This window comes from Taudactylus pleione, unplaced genomic scaffold (genome assembly GCF_031769625.1).
Source record: "Taudactylus pleione unplaced genomic scaffold, aTauple2 ptg000386l, whole genome shotgun sequence".
Lineage (NCBI taxonomy): Eukaryota > Metazoa > Chordata > Amphibia > Anura > Myobatrachidae > Taudactylus > Taudactylus pleione.
The window spans coordinates 14,940,805-14,955,889 of NW_028284787.1; positions in this window are offsets into that span (position 1 = coordinate 14,940,805).

Genomic DNA, 15,085 nt, shown 5'->3' on the forward strand with positions numbered 1-15,085 from the left:
TCCAGACCCCCTACTTCTCTTCATCCCCAGTTCCCCCTGTGGCTTTCCAGGACCCCTGTGGTTCTCCAGGCTCCCTGTGTCTTGTCATCTTCAGGTCTCCATATCCAGGCCCACTTGCATCTCCATCCCCAGGACCCCCTGCTTCTCTCCAAGCCCCACTGCATCTCTCCATCCCCGGGTCCACCTGTGGCACTGAGCCTCATTCCCTCAACCCCAGTGTATCTCAGCTCTATTCTCCTGGCCCCAGTGTGCGTCTCTCAGCCCTAGTCCCCCAGCCTCAGTGTGTTTCTCTCAGCCTTATTCCCTTGGCCCCAGTGTGTGTGTATCAGCCCCATTCCCTGGACCCAGTGCGCATCTCTCTGTCCCATTTCCCCAGGATCCAGTGTGTCTCTCAGACTCGTTCCCCCCCTGTCCCAGTCTACATCTCTCAGCCCCATTCCCCTGGCCCCAGTGCATATCTCTCTGCCCTAGTGCACATCTCTCTGCCCCACTGCACGTCTCTCTGCCCCATTCTTCCAGAACCCAGTGTGTCTCTCAGCCTCATTCCCCCCCCCAGCCCCAGTGTGCATCTCTCAGACCCAGTGCTCAGCATCAGTCCCCAGCCCTCAGCATCAGTCCCCACTCCCAGCCACCAGTTCTCAGAATCAAGCCCCAGCCCTCAGCATAAGTCCCCAGCCACCAGTCCCAGCCCACAGCATGAGTCCCAAGCAACCAGCCCCAGTCCTCAGCATCAGTCCCCACTCCCCAGCCACCAGCCCCAATTTTCAGAATCAAGCCCCAGCCACCAGTCCTCAGTATCAGTCCCCACTCCCCAGCCACCAGCCCCAGTTCTCAGAATCAAGCCCCAGCCAACAGCATGAGTCCCAAGCCACCAGCCCCAGTCCTCAGTATCAGTCCCCACTCCCCAGCCACCAGCCCCGTTCTCAGAATCAAGCCCCAGCCAACAGCATGAGTCCCAAGCCACCAGCCCCAGTCCTCAGCCACCAGCCCCAGTCCTCAGCATGTCCACATACCCAAGCCACCAGCCCCAGTGCTCGGAATCAATCCCCAGCCACCAGTCCCAGCCCCAAGCAACCAGTCCTTAGCCCCAGTGTCTGTCCGCATCCATCTGTCCACCCGCCAACAATTACCTGATGCTGCTGCTCCTCCTCTGTTTGGCTGCCCGCTGCATCTCTGTGGCATGGCCGGTGTTCCCACCATGCAGGGCAGGCTGCTTGTTGCTGAGCTTGTCTTGGCAGCAGGGCCGGGACGTGGAGGGGCTGGAGGCAGAGCCGTCGTCAGTGGTGACTGACAGGCTCAGCAAAGGATTGTGGGGGAGCTGCTGTGGCTGGAGCTGTCATGAGCAGCAGCTCCCCATAGCCAATTTAGTTTCTGCTGTAGCTGCCTGATTGGAGCTGAGCTCTGATCACGGCAGCGGCCGTGGGTGAGTGGAGGTGTAGTGACCGGCCCAGTGGGAAACTGCCTGGTGTCCCGGCGGCCCAATCCACCCCTGACAGTACAGTAGGGACTTGCAGTAAAGTGGTGTCCCTTGTCGGGGGCTACAAGCTTAAATGCATTGATCAATTCATGAACCAAAACCCCACAATTTATTATTATTATTATTATTATTATTATTATTATTATTATTATTATTGCTATTATGGTGAGTGCAGAGCCCCTGTGATTTCTATGTGTGTGTGTGTGTGTATATAATATATATATATATATATATAAAATTTATAGTATAGCTGCAATTACATTGCATAGGTAAATTGATCACTGACTACTCCAACCAGATGCAACTGAGCTATGTTTTTATAGCATAGCAGCACTTACATTGCATAGATTAATTAATAATATTAGTTGCTGTAAGGTGTTTTAAACTTGTACTATGTTTTATAAATTAAAGGGAATTAGAGTGGTATACCTACCTCACGATGCACAGATTTGATTAGCACCTTCTGCTGTGTATGGAAGGCTGTTTGTAAGGGGGTAGGGGTAAATCAGGATGCACAAATGTTTGTAGCCTTATATATTCAGTTCAGAGTAGGCTGCTAGGCCATTTAGGCTGTCAGAGTGTTTAGTATCTGAAGTGTAGTGAGCATTTAAAATTAATATTAGCGTTATACCAGTGTTAAAACAGATGGAAAACATACTGCAAGCAAACGCTAATGCTGGCTACACACTGGCCGATATATTGGCCGATCAATTGATCGGCCCGTATATCATGCCTCTGTCGGCCAGTGTGTACAGACAATGGCCCTCATTCAGAGCCACTCGCTAGCGGCAGTACGCTCGTTCCGAGCGATGTTCGCACATCTGCGCATGCGTACGGATCGTTATACGCATGCACGAACCAGTCAGTGCGGCCGAAATTCATGTGCTCGCAATATAGCGAATGCCTGCTATTTTGAGTGACAGAATGAGGCGTATGTGGGTGGTAACAGGGGAAGGTGCTTGAAAATGGGGAGTGGAGATCCGAACGCAGGCGTGCTTAAAGGTCAAAACGGGCGTTTTATGGGTGTGCATAATTAATACAGCAGCGTCATTGACCAAGTCACTGGGTTATTTTATAGCCAGAACTGCTCGCAAAATTGTGGTAGCAAAAACCAACCACAAGAATAGCGAGCAGTTCATACGCTGGTCGATGTACTCGATTAATCTAATAAATAGCGGACATGACATATGGTGCGAGCGGCCAGGGGGCGTTTTTAACAAATAAACGAGCGTATGTTTTGCTCGCTCATTCAGACTTAGAGGTGTGAACAGACTGCAATTTGCGAACGGATCATTTGAATAGCCACCCCTTGTTTTTGAACGAACGACCGCAAATAGCGAATGGCTCTGAATCAGGCCCAATATGTCTGTGAACAACATTGTTCACAGACATATCGCATTGGCTGTGCTGCACAGCCAATGAACAGGTATGTCTGCAGACATATCTGTCCATCTGTCCACAGAGGTGCAGAGGGGGGGGAAGCCACGAGCAGCTACTACTTACCTGGGTCCGGCACAGCTCCCCATCCACAGCAGCCCAGGACACGCGCTGTGCTCAGGGCTGCACTGGGAGACTGTCCGAGGCAGCTAAAGCAGCAGCCCGAGCAGTCTCCTATGCCAAAGGGGGGAGTGATCATGCTGAAGAGCACACAGCCCCTCACTCCCCAGCGCCACAAATGTTTGTTTGTTTGTTTTTTGGAAGGGGGTGCGGGGGGGCAACTAAATCATTAAAACTAACTCCTGCAGTCTGCATAACCTGCACACTCTATACTGATCCCCATGGTTTGGACACTGCAAAACATTTCTCCTCAGCTGCAGCTTCTTGCATTGAAATTTCAGTTTCTGAGAAACATCAGAATGCACATCCCAAACAATGTAATTTGCTTTATATACACATATTACCCTGTCTAAATGTACTTCTTACCAGTGTATTATCTACTACTCTTCATTTGACTTGTATTCCTCTAACACTATTGACCTACTCTCTTCCACTACCTCACCTCCATATTACACAGCCTAATTGTCTGCCTCCACTCTAAATACCTGCATCCTCTGCTGTGCTTTCTTGCCCACATCCTATTTGCTCACTTGTCATCCTTTGCTCTCCTTCCACCCTTAGTCAGCCACCATGCCTCCTCGCCCCTGCCCCATACCAACCATTTCCACTGGCTTATACCTTCCCCTTAGATCTAGCCCACCCCCCTCACTCACAACCCAGCCAATCTCTTCCACATATCCCCCGTCCACCCCTCCCATTTTCTTGTGCCCTCTGGAATACCAGATCCATCTGCAATAAACTGCCCGCTATCCACGACCTCTTTATTTCCCACTCTTTAAATCTTCTCGCCATCACTGAAACGTGGCTCTCCTCCTCTGACACTGCCTCCCCTGCTGCACTCTCCTTTACCCACTGTCAGACCTGACAACTGCCAAGGCGGCAGAGTGGGCATCCTTTTATCCCCCAACTGCATCTTTTGTATTGTCCCACCTGAGCCCTCCCTTTCTTTTTCCACCTTTGAGGTCCACTCTGTGTCTTTTCTACCCCATTCATCTCTGTGTTGCAGTCATCTACTGTCCCCCAGGCTCCCCCACCCAATTCCGTGACAACTTCGCTGCCTGGCTTCCCCACTTCCTCTCTGCTGACCTCCCCTATATATATATAATCCTTGGTGACTTTAACATCCCTATTGACATCACTAATCCTGCATCCCCCAATCTTCTTGCCCTCTGCTGCTACCCACTGTCTCAGCCACTCCCTTACCTCATCTTCACCCATCTGTGTGCTCTCTCTGACTTCTCCAACTCTCCCTTCCCCCTCTTTGACCACCATCTACTCTCCTTCACTCTCTCAACTACTCCACTCCTCCCTCACCCAAGGCCACCATCAACAGACGCAATCTTGAGACTCTCGACCCTGCTGTCCTGTCTTCCTCACTTGATACTCTCCTCTATCAACCATGGCCTGCCCTAACCATTCGGCCTCCTTATAACAACATCACCCTCACTTCTGCACTTGAGTCCATTGCCTCCACCTCCTTTGTCCCCCTCTGTCAGTCCAAACCCCAACCCTGGCACTCCAATCTGACCTGGTTTCTCAAAAATGCTTGCGCACAGCCGAGCGCCTCTGGAGGAAATCTCACTTTCTGGTGGACTTCCTTCACTTCAAGTTTGTCCTCTCTTCCTACAGCTCACCCCTCTCCCTTGCCAAGCAATCCTTTTTCCAGTCGCTCATCTGCTCTCAGGACCTCATTCAGAGTCGGTCGAAGCGGCCGCACGGTCGTACGCGAAAAGGGGCCGTATATGCTAATGATTCCCTCGCAAGTTGCGTCCCTAAGTTCGGATCGGTAGTTGGCCGACCAAGGGAGGAAGCGGTCGGAAGACAAAAAAAATATGCCCCCTTCTCGTACACATTGCACGTCATCTCCGGGCATATAAGGATTAATCGAGACCATCGGCAACCATCGAAACTGGTCGTAGAGCTTAAGGTTGACCATACCCTCTCTTAAGCTCTACGATCATGTCAGTGTAAAAACCTCCCATATCACATGCGCCATGACGCTACTTTGTTAATTATGCACTCCCATAAACCGTATGCACTCCCACAAAACGCCATTCGCATAATGAGGCACGCCTGCGTTCGGATCTCCACTCCCCCATTTTCAAGCACCTTCCCCTGTTACCACCCACAAACGCCTCAATCTGTCACTCAAACTACCGACCTGGCTGTGTTCAAGGAGAGAGAAATTTCTGATCGTAGCGGCTAGTTTGCGCACGCGCATTGCGAACTTTACGCATGCGCAGTATAGCAAACATCGGTGGCGTACGACCGTGCGGCCGCAACGACTGACTCTGAATGAGGTCCTCAGTCCTCCAATCCCTGCAACCACTTTGGTACTTTGAATACTCTCCTACACCCCCCCTCCACCCCTTCCCTTCTCCCTCACTGCATTTGACTTTGCCTCCTTCTTCTCTTCCAAAATTGAGGCAATTAGTCACAGTATATCTTCCAATCTCCCTGCTGCAACCCCACCTCCCCCACCACCCGCACCTCCCAGCCACCCCAGCTTGTGCTCCTTCAGCCCCACCATGGGTGATGAGGTCCACTCCCTGATATTGTCCTCTCTCCCCTCCACCTGCCCCCTTAACCCCCTCCCTTCTCACCTTCTATGCTCCCTCTCCTCCACCGCCTGCTCCAGCCTTGCTCACCTTTTCAACTTATCTCTCTCCACCGGCATCTTTCCCTCATCATTCAAATATGCTTTTGTCACACCTATTCTTAAAAAACCTAACCTCGACCCGTCCTCACCTGCCAATTACTGCCCCATTTCTCTTCTCTCTTTTGCCTCCAAACTACCTGAGCTGCTTGTCTACAGCTGCATCACCAGCTATTGCTCTGACAACTCCATCCCTGATCCTCTTCAATCTAGCTTTCATCCACTTTACTCCACTGAAACTGCCCTGTCCAAAGTCACCAATGACCTACTTGCAGCCAAATCCAGGGTCCACTTCTCTCTGCTCATCCTCCTGGACTTCTCTGCAGCCTTCGATATCATGGATCATACTCTCCTCCTTCGCACACTTCAGACCTTTGGAATCTCTAACACCATCCATGCCTGTTTTGCCTCTTACCTCACCAACCACTCCTTTTTCTGTGTCTGCCTCTGGCTCCACCTCCCCCCCTTCCACCCTTTCCATTGGTGTCCCGCAGGGTTCTGTCCTGGGCCCACTGCTCTTCTCCCTGTACACTTCTAATCTAGGAGAACTCATCAGCTCCTTTGGCCTCCAATATCACCTCTATGCCGATGACATGCAACTATACCTCTCCTCTTCTGAACTTTCCCCTTCTGTCCTTTCTCAGGTATCCAGTTGCCTCTCTGCCATCTCTTCCTGGATGTCCGAGTGCTCTCCAAAGCTCAACATGGACAAAACCGAACTAATCATCTTTCCCCCTAATAGAGTCTCCACTCCAGCCAATCTCGTTATCACTGTTGACAACACCATCATCTCCCCTGTTCCCCAACTTCGCTGCTTGGGTGTCACCCTAATCATTTCTCGGCTCGACTACTGCAACCTTCCCCTTACTGGCCTTTCACATTGCCATCTTGCCCCCCTCCAGTCTGTTCTCAATGCTGCAGCTAGACTTCTCTTCCTCTCCTGCCATTCCACTTCTGCTGCTCCCCTCTGCCAAAACCTGCACTGGCTCCCATTCCCCTACAGAATCTTCTTCAAACTCCTCACCTTCACATACATGGCCTTCTCTAACTCTACTGCTCCTTACATCTCCAACTTCATCTCCTTACATACTCCCTCCAGCTCATGCCGGTCTGCCAATGACTGTTATCTCTCCTCCACCCTGATTACTTCATCTCATACTCATATCCAAAATTTTGTCCGTGCAGTCCCCCTTCACTGGAATGAGCTCCCTCGCTCGAACAGGCTCTCCCTGAGCTTGCAGAGCTTCAAACGTGCACTGAAAACCCACCTGTTCATCAAAGCATACCCTTCCACCACATAACAGTGTCACCAAGTCTCTGGACCTTATTCAGAGGTGGCCGTATGGTCTACGACCGCACGGCCGCCTCAATGTTTTGCCAGTGCGCATGCGCACGAGGGAGCCGGCTCCTTCATGCGCATGCATGAGACCCGCTACGACCGACAGCGCCGGTCGTAGCTGGTCTCTATCCAAAGGGGGCGAGCTGTCGATGTTGATTGACAGCTCACCCCATTTGGAAGGCGGGCCGGGGGAGTGGCAGCCCAAACGGAGGCGTTCCCATGGGAATGCCTGCCATTTGGGGGAGGCCCCACTGACCACTAGTGTCAGTGGAGAGCTTCCGGCTCTGACAGAGCCAGAAGCTCTCCGTGGCTTACGACAAGTAAGACCCTACCCTAGGGTCTCGTCGTAAGCCCCGATGGTCGCGATGGTCTCTGACCATCGCGACCATCAACCAAGCGGTCGTTAGAGCTGTGGGTGTTAACCCACAGCCTAACGACCACAACAGAGGCGGGCGGTCAGGATGTAAGTGGCCGCCCAGTTTCTGAGCGACCGCTTGCATCCTCCGACCGCCTCTGAATGAGGCCCTCTGTCTCTCCTGCCTCAGCGATCTCTACCTTGCCTACTTCCTGCACTCAGGTCCCCTTCTACACACTCATGCCTCATGTCATCTGTCTCCCCTCTCCCCTAGATTGTAAGCTCCTAGGAACAGGGTCCTCCTCCCCACTGTCTCTCAGCCTTCTTCTGTACATAGAAACATAGAATTTGACGGCAGATAAGAACCACTTGGCCCATCTAGTCTGCCCCATTTTTAAACATATTATTACCTCAACCCTTATTGATCCTTACTTCTTCTGAAGGATATCCTTATGTCTATCCCATGCATGTTTAATTGCTTTACTGTCTTAGCCTCTACCACCCCAGATGGGAGGCTATTCCACTTGTCCACTATCCTTTCTGTAAAGTAATTTTTCCTCAAATTTCCCCTGAACCTACCACCCTCCAGTTTTAGAACATGTCCTCTTGTTCTAATACTTCTCTTTCTTTGAAGAATGTCTCCTTCCTTTACCTTGTTAAAACCCTTTATATATTTGAATGTTTCTATCATGTCCCCCCTATCCCTTCTCTCCTCCAAACTATACATATTAAGATCTTTTAGTCTTTCCTGGTACATTTTGTGGTGTAGACCTTGCACCATTTTAGTTGCCCTTCTTTGTACAGTCTCTAATGTAATAATATCCTTCTGGAGATATGGCCTCCAGAATTGAACACAGTATTCAAGATGACGATGTACCAATGACCTATACAGTGGTATTATCACTTCTTTATTTCTGCTACTGATTCCTCTCCCTATGCAACCAAACATCTGACTTGCCTTCCTCATTGCTTTGTTACAATGTTTGCTTGCCTTTAAGTCACCTGAAATAGTGACTCCTAGATCCCTTTCCTCTTCAGTAGTTTCCAGTATAGTGCCATTAATACTATATTTAGCCTTTGGATTTTTGAGACCCAAGTGCATGATCTTGCATTTTTTGTCATTAAACTGTAGTTGCCACGTTCTTGACCATTCCTCTAGTCTACCTAGATCATCAATCATTTGTTTTACTTCTCCTGGTGTGTCTACCCTGTTGAATACATTTGTGTCATCTGCAAAAAGGCATAGTTTCCCTTCAATACCATTTGCAATGTCACAAATAAAGATATTAAAAAGCACTGGTCCAAGTACAGATCCCTGAGGTACTCCACTGGTAACATTTCCCTCTTGAGACTGCACTCCATTTACTACAACTCTCTGTTTCCTATCCTGCAGCCATGATCTTATCCATTCAACTATCTTTGTATCCAATCCCATGCTTTCCAGTTTATTTAACAGTCTGCAATGCGGAACAGTGTCAAAAGCCTTACTAAAGTCTAGATAAGCTATATCTATGGCCCCCCTTTTATCTATTTCCTTAGTCACCCAGTCAAAAAAGTCAATAAGATTTGTTTGACATGATCTCCCCCCAGTAAATCCATGCTGTTTGGGATCCTGCAAATTGTTGAATTTGAGATAATCTAAGACTCTTTCTTTAAAGAGTGTTTCCATCAATTTCCCTATTACTGATGTAAGGCTCACTGGTCAGTAGTTGCTTGCCTCTTCCTTGCTTCCAGTTTTGTGCAGTGGGACAACATTTGCTCTTTTCCAGTCCTCTGGAATTACTCCAGTAGCTAGTGACTGGTTGAATAATTCTGTTAATGGTGTTACCAGCACCCCTTTAAGCTCTTTTAGTATCCTTGGATGTATCCCATCTGGCCCCATTGATTTATCCACTTTCAGTTTTTAGGCACTTCTTTGACAGCCATCACCTTCCCAGCTGTATTGTGTATTGAGAATTGTGTTGCTAATTGTTACTTGTGCTCTGTTTATAATTTAGTTACTATATTGTAATGTAATGTTCTGTGTACCCTTTACTGTATGTACGGTGCTGCGGACCACTTGTGGTGCCCAATAAATAAAAGTGCCTAACCCTAATCCCCCCTTCCTCGCTGCCTAAACCTAAGTCCCCGAGGGGGTGCCTAACCCTAACCTCCCCCTGGGGGTGCCTAACCCTAACCCCCCCTTCCCCTAGCCTAACCTTAACCCTCCCAGGGTGGTGCCTAACCCTAAGTCCCCCCCGGATGCCCTAAACCTATCCCTCCCCCCCGCGGCTGTCTGCTTGCGGCACCCAGCATCCCTTCGACCGTGATGCTGGGCTCCGGTCTCCCGGCGTCGGGTAATTGACAGGCGTCTAGATATAGACGCCGGTCATTTATCCCATGCCGGGATAAAGCAGCCAGGAAGCCGGCTGTTGGTATTAAGGCAGCCGGTTTCCCGACTGCATACATTGGGAAACATCTTCAGTTCTAAAAACTCCAACTTTAGTAAATTTACACCTCTTTGGGGGCAATTCAATTCAACGCGAATAGAATAGCACCGGGAGCGAGCCCCCGAAGCTATTGAATTCAGTGTGCTGTGTGGTCAGAGAATGACGGTTCTCGCACCTTAACACCTTAACAAGGGTGTTAAGGCATGGTAACCAGCATTCTCTGACCAAAGTGCCGGGAGCACGGCTGTCAGCGCCGCGCTAAGCAGAAAAACATCTGCGCACCTGGCACTTTGGTCGGATTTCTCCTCGCATCCCCAGAAATCTTTAGTCGGCCCAAACAGCGCGTTGAATTGAATAGCTGCGGGAGCTCCCTCCCGTCGCTATTCAACATCGTACTGAATTGAATTCCCCCCTGTGAGAGAAAACTGCTACTAGATACAAGTGAGCTTGACTTTTTTAAACTCCTTATGTTTTTGTAGTTTTAGTCAGGAATGACTTATGTTTAGTTAGTGCTAAGCACGCAAGGTATTTTATTTTGATATTTTATTTTCATTTTCTGCTTAATAAAACTCTGGCTGAGGTCAGTTGCGCCATAAGCCTTGGACTTGAGTAATCTCTCGGCTGCTTTGCACTATCATTTACCCCAGGAAACAGTACTTGTTCCCTTAACACTTTTACAACTTGGTGGAGAATGAGGGCATCTGATCTGTGCATAGTGGGCCTGATTCAGACCCGCTCGAGAGCGCTGAGCGCTCGCAAGTGGGTCGATGTTGCCCAAGTGTGCATGCGCACGACGGAGGCGGCTCCGTCGTGTGCATGCGTGAGACCCGAATAACGATGGCCAAGCTGTCACTATGGGTCTCGCTACAAAGGGGGCGTGCTGTCGATGGTGATTGACAGCACGCCCCCTTTGGTGGGCGTGCCGGGGGCGTGGCTGCCCAGACGGAGGCGTTCCCATGGGAACACCTACCATCTGGGGCCGGCTCCATTGACATCACTAGTGATGTCAGTGGGAGTGCTTTTGGCTCTGATAGAGCCAAAAGCACTCCAGGGCTTGCGGCAGCGAGACCCTACTGCAAGGGTCTCATCACAAGCCCGATGGTCGCGATGGTCTTGACCATCGCGACCATCATTTTGGCCGCTCGCTATAGCTGTGGGTGGTCACCCACAGGTATGCGAGCAGCCAGGAGGCCGCTCCAAAAAGTAGGAGGGATAGCCCTGATTCAGAGCGAGCTTTCTGTCAGAGCATCCGGCTCTGAATCAGGGCCTGTGTGTGGAACAGCAGCCTGCCTTGAGAAAACAGCAGAAAGCTGCTCAGTGTTTGCCTGGAAAGAAGCCAGGCTACAGCCCAAACTCTGCAGAGACTTTATACAGCATGGCATATGCTGGGAAGTGTGGTCCATCACATACAAAGGCAAGTCCAAGTGGTGTTTTGTCTGCACAGTTGTGGAAACTGTTTCAGTTAAAGGGCCAGGCACTTTTTTTTAGAAAACAGTGCTGATACATGTCCTTGGTAAAAGTGGCTAAAAAGTTACCTGCAAAACCTGATAACATGGAAGACATAATTAAGGCCTTTCTACAGGCTACATTAGTGCAGCAGGAAGCCAAAAGGAAACAGCAACTGTAGAATGAGCCGGCCTGTTGGCACCTTTTGTTTTAGGAGAATCCCAAAAAGCTTATTTTGATGCTCTGGACTATGAAAAGCTAAAACCTGATATCCTGACTTGCCTGGGAGTTACACTGTTAGTTTGAGTGCAATGAGTGCACCGCTGGGTGCACTCCATGGACAAGCCTCCCCGCTCACAAATGCATGACCTCATCCACCTGACCAAGAAATGGTTACAGCCAAAAACATTAATCGGTCCACAGATGGTTGAAATAGTTGTCATGGAGCCATTATTTGAGGCCTCTGCTCATGGGTTTTCACAAGTGGGTGACCCATGGGGACCAAAGACAGCTGACCAGTTAGTAGAGATGGTGGAGAGTTATCTGGAAGCAGAGGAATTACTGAACACACCACAGCACACCCTAGATCCTCAAGAGTGCAGTACAGTAAAACCTGCTGGGCAGTTAAGAGAACATATAAATGGAGAGACTGTAGGCACTGGGCTTGGAGATGGACCAGTGGGACTAGGAAGGTCCTCACCACACAAGACTTGACAATCATGTGATCAAATGTTCTAGATGTGGTATGCATGGACATGTTATTGCTATTGCCAAGATGTTCAAGAAACCATGCAATGTGATCTTGCTTTGAATGTCGTAGATTGTCTTTATTTGCCAGGTTAGCTTGTACTGCTGTACCTCCAGCTGAGCCAGAAAAACAAATGTGTGTAATTTTTATGAAAGGCAACCGGGTAGATGCATTGTTAGATTCGGGAAGTTTGGTTACTCTTTTGAAAGCTGGTTTAGTAAACACCTCAAAGTTCCGGTGAACAACTGATGGTGTAACTTGCATAAATGGTGACACCCGGCATTATAACACTGCTAACTTAAATATTGAGACTACTGGTGGATATATTATTAATATAGTGGGATTGGTCCCTTCCTTGGTACATGAGGTTATAATAAGGAGAGCTTTTCCCCATTTTTAGAAATTATGGGAATCCCAGATGGTCAAAGGTGTGAACAGTATAGAGTCAGTTGATACCAGTGGTGGTTCGCTGGCAGTGGATGTGTCCTCTGAACCCTCAAACCCATTACATTTTGCTAGTATGGCTGGGGAAGTAGCAAATGATGAGGATCAAAATAAGGCACTTCATACGGGGGGAAGGAGAAACTGTAGACAGAGCTGAAGGTATGCCTAATCTTAAAGTTAGGAAGTAACTGTTTACATCAGACAGTTAAAAGATCCCACCATAATAAAAACCAGACAAAATGTTACAGTAATTAATAGGGAGCTGGTTGATCCTGATGACAGGTTTACCTCCCCACACATGGCCATCTGTAATGAACTTGTCAGGTTTGGATTCTTTTTTGAACCTGGGGTGGATGCAGGAGAAGAAACTGGAATGCGTTTGCAGTATTGAAATGCAGCAGGTTTAATAGGAGTATTATAATTCATGAAATGGAGATAGATATATAAACTGGCAAAAATAAACAAGTCCAAGTGATGTGTGGCTAAAAATAAATGTCTGGCAGGAAAACAAAGTTCAATTAGTGAGGCTGGAAACAGGTGTCAGGCAGTCCAATGGAGGTGTTTCTGATGAACAGAGGTCTGAAGTACTGGAGTGGGTTCTGAGTCTGGAGAGTAACGGGGTATAACAGGGTAGATGCGGGTAACCGGTAACAGCCTATGAAGGAGACAGAGCAGGAAACAGAGCACTGCTGGGACTGCAAATATCACACCGAGCTAAGGAGCACAGAGAACTTTCAGCTTGCACTGTGTATACATTGCACTGGCAACTAGAGGGCATGCTGAACACCCTTAAGTACCAAGGGAAAGTGCATGATAGGCTGCTGAGAGTACACACAAGATGTTCCAACCTGATTGACCCATTCAGAACTCTCTCACAGCATGCGCTGTGAAACACATTGCACTGGCAACTATGGGGAGCTCTGAACTCCCTTAAGTAGTCAGTGCAGGATCATGAATGGTTGGAGAGAGCATGTGACATGCTAGGATTGGAGCAACTAAGTCACATGACCAGAAGCAAGCTGGCAGCGCTCATACCAGAATGGAATGGAAACACCACCAAGCTTACCCCAGCCAGAATGACACAGTGCCTGCAGAACACCTCGCACAGCCAATGCCTACCGCCAGGCTCCGCCGGAAGGACCACACCATAGCGCCCTCACAAGTAATACCCGTCTTCCCCTATGCCGAGAAACCCTAGTTGTGACAGTACCCCCTCCTTATGAGTGGCCTCTGGACACTAACCAGGCTTATCCGGATGGGCAGAGTGAAACTTCATGATGAGCGTAGGAGCGTGGATGTCTTGGGCATTAGTCCAGCAGCGTTCTTCTGGGCCATAACCTCTCCAATCCAGAAGATACTGTAACTGACCTCGTCGAACACAGGAATCCAAGACTTGGTATACTTCAAATTCCGCACCTCTCTCAGTTTGGACATGGGGAGGAACTGGCAGGACTTTGAGGAACTTGCTGAGAATCAATGGCTTGAGTAGAGTGTCGAAGCCGGATAATTGGAGAGGATCTTTTTAAAATTAAGTCTGCACAACGCCATTTTGCGAATGGCAATGAGATGCCATTTTGCGACTGGCCGCCCAGCGTCATTTTAGTGGATCTCGCCCATTATAAGTACATACGGCAATGCTATTATTTAGCATCATGCGATTCCCATGAAATAGAAAGAAGTTAAAAGTCCTCATCATATAAATACAGACAGTCACTAAAACATAAAATGATCAACCCTGCAAAACACATACCATGGTGTACTCCACAAACACGTAGTCACACAACGCTAACTAGCATCTTTTCTCAATTCCCCAATACTTACACACTGCACACTTACATAAAAAGGTTCCCTAGCATTAAAGTGTAATATTCAAGGTTTATTCAGTATTATTAATGTTGTGAAATAAATGTAATTTGATATCTAAGGTTTAGTACATCCTAAGCAGACCATGTTTGGTGTTGTACTGATCCACTGTGTCTTTGCAGATTTCCAGTATCATCGGTGAGAAGATCGCAACATGTGTCTGCAAACTATGGACCATAGAGAGTTAAACATTAAAATGTACTCTGTAATGTAGCCAGCTTAGATTTATTATGCAGTGGGAAACAGGACACAAAGAGCTGTCGGAGGCTGGATTGTGTCCATACGAATTGACCTATGAACTGTACTGTTACAGAAGAACCAGCAAGAAGAACCAATGGAATCATGCCAAACTGTTCTATTGTATTGTCTATCTCTGCTAGAGTATATATGTGGGCTCTCTAAACCTGGATGCCAGTCTGCTTGCTTTGCTGTTGACGGAGGTTTCTACATTGATGCCGGTATCTGGGTCCAGAGCGCGTGCGTATGTAACAACTGTACCTTGGGTCTGTATAATTAATTTGCGCTAATTGTATTTAGATCACAGCGTGTAACCATCTGTTTTTATATTGAATAATAACTTTTTGTGCTTTGGAACCACACTCAAAGTCTGAAAGCATTTATTTCTTGTGCGACTCCTAACACTGAATAAAGACAATTTTAGAAGGTATAGACAGGCAGGAATCGATAGTTGGGGGCTCGCAGTGTGAAATCACGCTACCGGTCACTTGGTAACACTCGGTCAGTGACCTCTCAGCAAAAGAGTGGAGGCGC